The following is a 12360-nucleotide window of genomic DNA, read 5'->3' on the forward strand; positions in this document are numbered from 1 at the left end:
TCAGCTGGAGTTTGGGCTTCATAACTGGAGATTTTTTATCGACCTATTTATCGACGTACGCAATGGTTTTTTGTGTGTTTAAACTGCATATCTTCTTTTTTGTTTGTTAAAAGAACAATAATTCCATACCTTTCAACAACTCCATATCTATTTTTACTTGATAAAAATAGAAGATAAGGGGTTTCAAATATTTATTCATTATATATAATTCAAGATAAAGCGATCAGCCATCATACAGAGTTGGCAAAAAGTACCCCTGATTCAGCTACATTGTCAACTTTGGTACTACTACTGAACATGCTTGTAACAGAAGGTGTTAATTGATAGAGTTGTAGGCTTGCTGGTGGGTAGCTGTCCCCATAAGTTTGGTCAAATCATAAGGGCCACCACAGTCAGCTTTGTATGAAGTGTAGTAAGCATGGTCTTGACCCTTGGTACTGGATCTGCATCATTTGAAATCAGATCTCCAGGCAGAGTTGAATTTGGCTAGATACTTGGTCTTCTTTTATTTGCTGCTGGGGTATTTGGTGATATAAAAATACGGTTTGCATTTTGTCAAATTCTAAAATTTTAGAATAATCCAAGACAACTGTACTTATATAGGTATTCCATTGGCTTGGATAGAAAACAAGCCATAAATATCATATTTGAGTTGATTTCATTTGTCTTTGAGGTTCAGTAAACGTTCCATGTTTTCAACAGCATCAAATTAAATTGTTGTTTATACAACTTGTACAATTTAATCCTTTGTCAGTATTTCACTTTTAATCAACCTTGCTTGTGTCTTAAACTAGCTAGTTGATCACTAGGTAATTGCCTATTATCTTTTATTTATTGTTGTATATACAGTTTAATCCTAAACACCTCAGGCTAATTTTACCTATTTTAACTTTTGACACAAAATCCATTACAGGAAACTTCCGTTTTTCTCGGACTTTTCCCATATCAATTTCGAGTTTCTCGGCCTTTTTCTCTGTCCGTATCGATTTTGTAAACAAAAATGTCTAATGAAAATTTTACGAGGTTGACATTTTCAAAAAGCGGAAGATTTCAAATTTTAACGGGAGGGACGGAAGAGGGTCTGAAATGCGGGAGATTTTGACTCCCGCCGGAAGAATCACATGTATGAAGTATAAATGCTACATATATTATTTTTTTTGGTATTCTAATGTAGTTCAACCAGATCTAAATGATTAAAAAAATACAGAAAAATCTAAAATATTTCCTATTTACATATACTTCATCATAATCTATGAAGAATATTGTTCTTATATCAGATGATAATAGATGTATGTGGGTACTTGATTTATTGATAAAAAGCTGAACAAGATTCAATAATAAGAAAATTATCTTGACTGCACTTTACCTTACACAGCAGGCTAAAATAATTTCCATAAAAACTGACATGCATTTTTTAATGCAATATGAAAATATCAAATTTAAATTTAATTGATTTTATCCCACGTGCAGTAAAAGGCTTAAATCAAATATGATATGGTTAAATTTCAATGGCTTTCATAAAGAACTACAAACACTCCTCAAGATTGTATTTCCCAATAAACCATAATGTATAAATCAGGATCATATGTACTGGGAATTCCTTATTTTTCTATGAATGAATTAAGAGGCCAACATTAACATTGCCAGGAATATTGCATGGGAAGTCCTGTATGAAAATTCTCCCTGTATTTCAATTGGTTAAGAAACATAGACTTCAGAGGCAATATTTATTTTCTGTATTGGTCAATTTTCAATTGAATGTTTCTAAGATACTGCAAGCCAAGATCTTTTTAAACTTAATTTAATAAGTTTGATTCCTGCACATTATTTGAACAATGAGGTTGTGAATTCAAACCCTGCTCATGACAAGGTGTGTTTGACTCCCAAATGTAATTGACTAAATTGCCAGTTTACCTGCCAAAGGTTGTTCAAAAGCCATTTTCTTTATCTATTCTTTCTTTTTTAGTTTCTCCCGTGCCCTCATTTGTCATTGAAACTATAATGAAGCCTCCAATAATTTACTATTATATATCTCATTGTTTGGGTTCATTTCACCTCATCCTCAAACTTCTTTTGTCTCTTTTTTACAAATTTCCAGAACTTAATTCTTCCTCCTCATTATACTGAGCAAAGTTCTGTTGCACAAGTTTTCACCTGAATTAACTCCAATCATATGACCAAAAAGAACTGAAATCCCATCAATACTGATATGTGTACAGGGGTGGAAAATTCATCATACCAATATGTTGTATAAACACTTTTATTGGTTATATTAAAATGTAAGAATGGCAGATGTCTTTTGTTTCTGCTGGATGTGTAAAGTGAAATAAAACGTATGAAATATTTAAGATTTTTAGCATGGTTTGAGAAAGTCTTTTAAAAGTAATAAATAAAATCTCCTTGACTTCTCAGCTTATATTAAACGAGCAATTATTGATACAAAAGTGATTTATAGAAAGAAACATGTTACAATGTATTCAAGAAAACCTTCTATAGAAGTAGTCCTTAAACATATAGAGGTGGTCATTCCCTTTCAGTAATATTGACAACCTCAACCAACGAGTATAGTTATTTCTGACAAATAAGGAGATGTGATATAGTTGCCATTGAGGCAAATATACCAACCTGTCCAAATAAAGCCAATTTATCATTTATCTTGTTTAAGAGGAATCTTCCAAAAAAAATATTGGTGTTTTGAAATTATCTGATTTAGGAGAATTTAAAAAAAATAAATATTGGTGTTTTGTAAAACTACAAGTTAATTTCAAAAGAATCATTTAAACTTTTAAAAGAAACAAAGAGTGCAAACACAGAAATGTCTTCCCTAGGTATAACATAAACTTAAAATGATCAACGATTCATGAAAAGAGGTCATGGTCGGATAAAAACTGTCAAATGGAAATGTACTCCTTCAATCATTCTATATAGCCATTACACTGCCAATTTATCATCTGCCATGTCGTGCATTCTCTGTCGAGCGATTTTAAAAGAGTACGGCCCTGATGTAAATGGCAGATATTGAGAAAATATATCTTTACAATACTTCCAGCAATACACATGGAATCTTTCCTAAAATATCATTATAGGTATCAAAAATACTTTTATATATACAAGAGTGCACACGCTGAAATGTCTCGCCTTCTTTACTAACTATTGATTTTATGTTGATAGTCCTAAATACAAAGTTTTACTACACATAACACATAAACTTAACATGATCCAAGAAAATGAGGTCAAGGTCAGATAAACCAAACGAGAAATACATGTACACCTTACAATCATTCAATAAACCAAACATAGTTGACCTATTGCTTATTGTTTCTAAGAAACAGTCTTAAACAAGAAAACTTAATATTGACCAATGAACCATGAAAATGAGGTCAAGGTCAGATGATACCTGCCAGACAGACATATACACCTTACAATCCTTCCATACATCAAATATAGATGATCTATTGCTTATAGTTGAAGAAAAACAGACCAAAACACAAAAACTTAACATTGAGAAATGAACCGTGAAAATGAGGTCAAGGTCAAATAAAACCTGTGAGACTGACATGTACATCATAAAATATTTCCATACACCATTTATAGTTGACCTATTGCATATAGTATTAGAAAAAAAGACCAAAACTCAAAAACTTAACTTTGACCACTGAACCATGAAAATGAGGTCAAGGCCAGATGACACCTACCAGTTGGGCATGTACACCTTACAATCATTCCATATACCAAATATAGTAGACCTACTGCTTATAGTATCTGATATATGGACTTGACCACGAAAACTTAACCTTGTTCACTGATCCATGAAATGAGGTCGAGGTCAAATGAAAATTGTCTGACGGGCATGAGGACCTTGCAAGGTACGCGCATACTAAATATAGTTATCCTATTACTCATAATAAGAAAGAAATTAGCATTACAAAAAAAATGTTGACTTTTTTTTCAAGTAGTCACTGAACCATGAAAATGAGGTCAAGGACAAATGGACATACGACAGACTGAAACTCGTAACATAAGGCATCTATATACAAAGTATGAAGCATCCAGGTCTTCTAGCTTCTAAAATATAAAGCTTTTAAGAAGTTAGCTAACGCCGCTGCCGCCGGATCACTATCCCTATGTCGAGCTTTCTGCGACAAAAGTCGCAGGCTCGACAAAAACCAGAAGATATGGTATGATTACCAATGACACAACTATCAACCAAAAAACAAGTAATGTAAGCATATCCTTCCAATAACTTTAATATTTGTCAACAAGTTTATTAAGTCAAAGGACAATCATTAGAATTGTTTGATTTGTTAAAGACACTAACAGAAAATATGGTGTGTGAATGTGCATAATGCTACAAAGGTGTAGGAATCCTGATTCAATAATAAGTATAACTGTTGATTAATTTTTCATATCAAAAATCCTTGATTTAAATGATTTTTTTTTTATTATTATAGAATGCAAGACATTTATCAATTCAGACACATGTAAAGTCTGTTTATTTCTGTCTTGTAAAACAGAAGATGTCTTCCTGATAGATTTCATATAAAGTCATTAACCATCACACCATTACCATAAAGTCGTTATGGATGGGGAAACAAGAGCTGAACGGATCACTAAAATTGTAACAATAAACAAACCATTTTTAATTATTTCATACTTTTTCAAAGTCAGGTATCCAAAACAAACCTGTCTCAAATCATAAAGTCAATCCTCCCTGAAACAAATCCTGCTTTCATGTAAAATATGTCTTAAACATCACTAATATCATAAACTGCTCTGTAATACCATTGAAACATTGACACCCTTAGTCAATTATCTACAAATGATCAGCTCTCCATTATCAACCATTACAACATAATTCTCAAACATACTGAATCAAATCAAACCACACACCCCTTCATTAGCCCTCATTACAAACCATAACATACTGAATCAAATCAAACCCCACACTCCACTTTCACTAGACCTCATTACAAACCATAACATACTGAATCAAATCAAACACCACACTCCCCCATCACTCGACCTCATTATAAACCATAACATACTGAATCAAATCAAACCCTGAACTTCTCCTTCACTAGACCTCATTACAAGCCATAACATACTGAATCAAATCAAACCCCACACTCCTCCTTCACTAGACCTCATTACAAACCATAACATACTGAATCAAATCAAACCCCACACTCCTCCTTCACTAGACCTCATTACAAACCACAACATACTGAATCAAATCAAATCACTAACCCCTTCACTAGACCTCATTACCTCCCCCTTCACTAGACCTCATTACAATCCATAACATACTGAATCAAATCAAACCCCACACTCCTCCTTCACTCAACCTCATTACAATCCATAACATACTGAATCAAATCAAACCCCACACTCCTCCTTCACTAGACCTCATTACAAACCATAACATACTGAATCAAATCAAACCCCACACTCCTCCTTCACTAGACCTCATTACAAACCATAACATACTGAATCAAATCAAACCACTAACCCCTTCACTAGACCTCATTACCTCCCCCTTCACTAGACCTCATTACAATCCATAACATACTGAATCAAATCAAACCCCACACTCCTCCTTCACTAGACCTCATTACAATCCATAACATACTGAATCAAATCAAACCCCACACTCCCCCTTCACTAGACCTCATTACAAACCACAACATACTGAATCAAATCAAAGCACTAACCCCTTCACTAGACCTCATTACCTCCCCCTTCATTAGACCTCATTACAATCCATAACATACTGAATCAAATCAAACCCCACACTCCTCCTTCACTAGACCTCATTACAAACCATAACATACTGAATCAAATCAAACCCCACACTCCTCCTTCACTAGACCTCATTACAAACCATAACATACTGAATCAAATCAAACCCCACACTCCTCCTTCACTAGACCTCATTACAAACCATAACATACTGAATCAAATCAAACCCTAACCCCTTCACTAGACCTCATTACCTCTCCCTTCACTAGACCTCATTACAAACCATAACATACTGAATCAAATCAAACCCCACACTCCCCTTTTATTAGCCCTCATTACAAACCATAACATACTGAATCAAATCAAACCACTAACCCCTTCACTAGACCTCATTACCTCCTCCTTTATTAGCCCTCATTACAAACCATAACATACTGAATCAAATCAAACCCCACACTCCCCCATCACTCGACCTCATTACAAACCATAACATACTGAATCAAATCAAACCCCACACTCCCCCATCACTCGACCTCATTACAAACCATAACATACTGAATCAAATCAAACCCCACACTCCCCCATCACTCGACCTCATTACAAACCATAACATACTGAATCAAATCAAACCCCACACTCCCCCATCACTCGACCTCATTACAAACCATAACATACTGAATCAAACCAATCCCACACTCCCCCATCACTCGACCTCATTACAAACCATAACATACTGAATCAAATCAAACCCCACACTCCCCCATCACTCGACCTCATTACAAACCATAACATACTGAATCAAATCAAACCCCACACTTCCCCTTCACTAGACCTCATTACAAACCATAAGATACTGAATCAAATCAAACCCCACATTCCCCCATCACTCGACCTCATTACAAACCATAACATACTGAATCAAACCAATCCCACACTCCCCCATCACTCGACCTCATTACAAACCATAACATACTGAATCAAATCAAACCCCACACTCCCCCATCACTCGACCTCATTACAAACCATAACATACTGAATCAAATCAAACCCCACACTCCTCCTTCACTAGACCTCATTACAAACCACAACATACTGAATCAAATCAAACCACAAACCCCCCCTTTATTAGCCCTCATTACAAACCATAACATACTGAATCAAATCAAACCCCACACTCCACTTTCACTAGACCTCATTACAAACCATAACATACTGAATCAATTCAAACCACAAACCCCCCTTTATGAGCCCTCATTACAAACCATAACATACTGAATCAAATCAAACCCCTCACTTCCCCTCCACTAGACCTCATTACAAACCATAACATACTGAATCAAATCAAACCTCACACTCCCCCTTTACTAGACCTCATTACAAACCACAACATACTGAATCAAATCAAACCACAAACCCCCCTTTATGAGCCCTCATTACAAACCATAACATACTGAATCAAATCAAACCCCTCTCTTCCCCTCCACTAGACCTCATTACAAACCATAACATACTGAATCAAATCAAACCTCACACTCCACTTTCACTAGACCTCATTACAAACCATAACATACTGAATCAAATCAAACCCCTCTCTTCCCCTTCACTAGACCTCATTACAAACCACAACATACTGAATCAAATCAAACCCCACACTCCTCCTTCACTAGACCTCATTACCAACCATAACATACTGAATCAATTCAAACCCCACACCCCCTTCATTAGCCCTCATTACCTCCCCCTTCATTAGCCCTCGTTACAAACCATTAATTCCATCTTCCATTATATATTTCTGTCAAATGATAGTAAAATGCTTTTAAACTGTACAAATGACTGAAGGACCATAAATATCATGATCAAGCATGCCTGAAAAATAATGTTTTATTGCCTGGGTTTTCCCTATTTATGATCATGTTACCAGTGTGTACATTATGTAATTCATCCCTATATAGTCCTCTTTATATACATATATATCTATATATATACACACACACTCATCTAAATCAATTCTACTTAAAAGTTATTTTTATCTGAAAAAAAAATCAAATACCTTTTAAAGTATGGTTGATTGATAACATCCCATTGATACTGATTGTGTGATAATCAATCTGATGCATCCGTCCATTATCATCACACAAAGAACAAGTGATGTTAACAAGAAGACAACATCCTTATGATTCTTAACACTTTAACATTGGATAATAATTACCTTGATTTCATTCACTTTTGTTGCACAGATCAATAAAGATGAAAGAAACCTATTTCTATATATATTTCATTCATTTATACATAAAACTTGTGTCTAATCATTGAAGACATTACTGGAAAGATTTTCAGATTATTTCAAATATAGACATAATTACACAATCAATTGCATGGATTGACAATAATGTCCTTGAACTTCATTTTATAGTTCAGTTTTTAAGGCTAGATTATAGGTAGATGTAAGCTATTGTCTCAATTGGTGTTGGTCATGGTCAATTATTCTATAAAACCTATGTCAAGAACTGCAGGATGCCAACAAGGGAAAGTTAAACAAGTGTATCTCTAGTATGGAGAGTGAGTACAGTATTAAACAAGGCACACACTCCCAGTTTGATTTAAAGCTGGAAACAAAACAAAAATACTATTCAAAATGGATAAAAACCTAAAACATCTGACTGACATGTAGACCTTGCAAGGATCCCATGTACCAATTATAGACTATATACTGTGGATTAATTTATTTTCGTGCGTAGCAATTTTCGTGGATTGAGGAAAACTTGCATTTTCGTGAATATTTGATTTCATGGTTTTGCCAAAGTCTGCATACATTCTTATTGACAATTTGTAATTCATTGTACATTAGAATTCGTGGTTCCCGGGTAACCATGAAATTCACGAAAATAGGTACCGGTATCTAACGAATAATAATGAATCCACAGTATAATAGTTATCCTATTACTCATAAAAAGTGAGAAATTCATGTGACAAAAAAACTTTTGTAGATTTGTTTCTCTTCGAGGGAACTTTTTTCTTTTGTATAATAGATATGAAGAATGAAGTTCATCTAACTTCTGAAATAAACAGGTTTATATAAATAGGTAACACACTGATTTGTATACCTATCTTTTGCATTCTGCAACTTTTCCTCCCAGGTGAGACAAAATATAACTTATGGACTCTTTGGTTCCTTATAGCTATGAATCCATAAATACTTGCGCAGTATTCAGTCCTTTAGCCGCTAATACATTTGATTAAATGCTCCGCAGTGCGCAGCTAGATACTACCCCATAACAGTTGGGGTAAGTATGGACACTACATTCAAGCTTGATACAGCTTTGAATTTGGATTGTGATTAAATATTTGACACAGCATAGGTTTCTGTTACAGAATGAATGTGGTAAAAAAACTGAAAAATTTAAAATTGGGTTTTATTATTATGGTCTGAGTACACAGTTATTTCGTAGTGCATTTCTTTTAGACAATAAATGGAAATAAAAAAAATCCCACCTGCCCTTTCTCAATAATATTTTTACAGTGTGTTGTTCTACTTTTGGGACAAATTATACCAAAATTATAGAAAACTTCATCGGCTCTAACTCCAAATATGGACAATTTTATGTTAAGGGGGTCTTGAAATCTTTTGACAGCTTCCGAAATGCTAATTCTTAACCTTTTTCAGCTGGACCAAATCACTACTTTACTTTAAAATTCATGAATCAAAACTTTTTCACAGTGTAATTTTATCCCCCTACTTGCTATTTGAGGCATAAAACATGAAGAAATAAATTTGAAAGGGGTATAAAAAAAATTGGCAAGTAACACACTGTCCACACTAGGGACTATATTTGTGGACAACGAAAATCAAGGGACGATAACTGTGTACTCGGACCTAATAGGATAGAAAAAGTTGACCAATCTTAATAAAACTTGGTATGACCTAAGCTTAATAAAATATGAGACTGCTTACAAAGTTTCATGGCAATAGGATATATATTATAGACAGTATGATAAATTCTATATTCAACATTGCGTGTTAAAATTTGACGTTAAAATTTAAAAATTTCAACTATCAACATTTGAGGCTTTAAAAATCAAAATATTGCAAAAAAATACTTTTTAAATGCCTTAATATATAATATATCATGTATTAAAAGCAATAGAATACTCATTTGAATATCAGACTTAGCATAATTATTCAAAAATCAAATCTATATGAGCCTGTGCCTAAAAATGGAGGTTTTCCAATGAAGGGGGGCCTTACATGAAGATGTAATATTTTCCAGCAATTTTAAATTTGTGAAGTTTTTTGGTTATAAATAATCCTTACATATGTATTTAATGTACTTTAAATGGAAAGAAAAATTACAAATAGCATATCATATTAGTTTAAAAGGGTCTTAGGCCAAGTAAGACTGAAAATAATTTAGGGTCAATTTAGGCTGTAGCACATATTTACATTTAAAAATGCATACTGAAGCTATAGGAAATAAAAATTTGTGTCTTTTTCATCATTTCTATACTCAGGTTACATGATACAATAAATCTGAGCACAAAAACACTCTTGAATTCAACTTTTTTGCAGACAGTATGGTCAGATGCAAAGATTTTTCAATTTTTAGTGAAAAACTTGCATGCAATTTTAGTCCCAACAGGCTTATATTTGAACCACTTGCTATCGTACAGAAGAAAAGAAAGATATGTGAAATGAAACAGGTACAAAAGACATTTTAAAGTGCTTTTTATACAAATTTAGTGAGGTCTTTATTATGGACTTCAACTTTTATGTACCAAGCTCCTCACATTTAACTTGATCCAAACAGGGCGTTAGACGAGGGTCATTTATACAACACATTTTGCACACATTATCTGAGATAATCTTCTTTTCTGTAGATTCAGAGTTCACAAATGAGTTATTCAACTGGATTAAAGCATAGAACACAAATATTGACACATGAAAACCTGTCAGATAGAAAGTCAGAATGCCAGTTATGCATCAAAATTGAAAAAGTTTGAAATGCTCATTTTGACTATGAAATGCCAAAATGGGTCATTTTTGCAGAATTTCTATCAAATAAAAGTTTAAATCCTTTAGTTTAATGCTATTTGACAAATTGACACCATTAAATCATTTAGGGAAGTTGCCAAAGTACAGATTCTATATTTCATGATTTCATCTCTTAGGTCCGAGTACACAGTTATTTCGTAGTGCATTTCTTTTAGACAATAAATGGAAATAAAAAAAATCCCACCTGCGCTTTCTCAATAATATTTTTACAGTGTGTTGTTCTACTTTTGGGACAAATTATAGAAAACTTCATCGGCTCTAACTCAAAATATGGACAATTTTATGTTAAGGGGGTCTTGAAATCTTTTGACAGCTTCCGAAATGTTAATTTTTAACCTTTTTCAGCTGGACCAAATCACTACTTTACTTTAAAATTCATGAATCAAATTTTTTCACAGTGTAATTTTATCCCCCTACTTGCTATTTGAGGCATAAAACATGAAGAAATAAATTTGAAAGGGGTATAAAAAAAATTGGCAAGTAACACACTGTCCACACTAGGGACTATATTTGTGGACAACGAAAATCAAGGGACGATAACTGTGTACTCGGACCTTATGGTTCAATATTCAAAATCTAAATACACATTTAGATTCAGCATCTCCAAGAATTTAATTCATTTATTTATTAATGGACCATAATATCCAAGTACACCAATAATTTAATTAATTTATTTATTAAGGGGCAGTATTAGCTAAGTTTTAAAAGGGGTTCACTTCATATAAAAAAAAATGATGCCCCCGCTTGCATATCATATAGTTATAAAGGGACATAACTAAAGAACAGTAAAAGTGACGCTACCCAAATTTGAACTTGATCTGAGTTTTGTGGTAATAAGCATTGTGTGTAAGTCTCATAACATTTGGTTTAGGCTAACTTAAGTAGAGAACAGAAACTAAAAATTCAGCAATTTTTCTATTTGTAAACACGCATAACTCTAGAACGGTTGTGTATAAGTTTTATAACATTTGGTAGAAACAAACTAAAAACTTCAGCAATTTTTATGTTTATAAAGGGACATAACTCAAGAATAGTAAAAGTGTCGCCACCTTATTTCCTACTTAATCTGTATTATGTAGTAATAAGCATTGTGTAAAAGTTTCATAACATTTGGTTGAGGCAAACTAAAGTTAGAAAGCGGAAACAAAAAATTTGTACTTGATCTTAGTTTTGTGGTAATGAATATTGTGTATAGGTTTCATAATGTTTGGTTGGGGCAAAAATAAGTTACAGAATGGAAACTAAAAATTTTGCAATCTTTCGATTTATAAAGGGGCATAACTCAATAATGGTTAAAGTGACACTACCCAAATTCAACTTGATCTGTGTTTTATCAGTGGAAGTCAAAATTAAACATTGCATTGTATAAAGCATTGATTGTAGTTGATTCAACTATAATCATGGACAAAGGAAGATTTTAAATTCAAACTTGATCTGTGTTTTGTGGTAATAAGCATTGTGTATAAGTTTCATAACATTTGGTTGAGGCAAACTCAAGTTAGAGAATGGAAACCAATTTTGGGACGTACGTACGTACAGACAGACAAGGGTAAAACTTAAACTTAATCACA

General features: G+C 33.5%; 1 long non-coding RNA gene across 50 annotated transcripts; it reads right to left on the reverse strand.

Annotated features, from left to right (window-relative positions):
- Positions 1–1425: 1425 nt before the first annotated feature.
- LOC127728610 (uncharacterized) lies at positions 1426–9666 on the reverse strand. Of its 50 annotated transcripts, XR_007994239.1 has the most exons (8): positions 7289–9662; positions 7050–7168; positions 6751–6810; positions 5750–6010; positions 5346–5667; positions 5261–5285; positions 5024–5083; positions 1426–4903 (listed from the first exon to the last, which is right to left on the reverse strand). It is a non-coding gene; the product is annotated as an uncharacterized LOC127728610 (long non-coding RNA). The 50 variants fall into 50 exon arrangements; XR_007994213.1 differs by lacking the exon at positions 5261–5285 and having other exon boundaries at positions 5024–5143; positions 7289–9663; XR_007994234.1 differs by lacking the exon at positions 5261–5285 and having other exon boundaries at positions 1427–4903; positions 5286–5667.
- Between the last annotated feature and the right edge of the window lie 2694 nt (positions 9667–12360).

This window comes from Mytilus californianus, unplaced genomic scaffold, assembly GCF_021869535.1.
Source record: "Mytilus californianus isolate M0D057914Y unplaced genomic scaffold, xbMytCali1.0.p SCAF_2, whole genome shotgun sequence".
Lineage (NCBI taxonomy): Eukaryota > Metazoa > Mollusca > Bivalvia > Mytilida > Mytilidae > Mytilus > Mytilus californianus.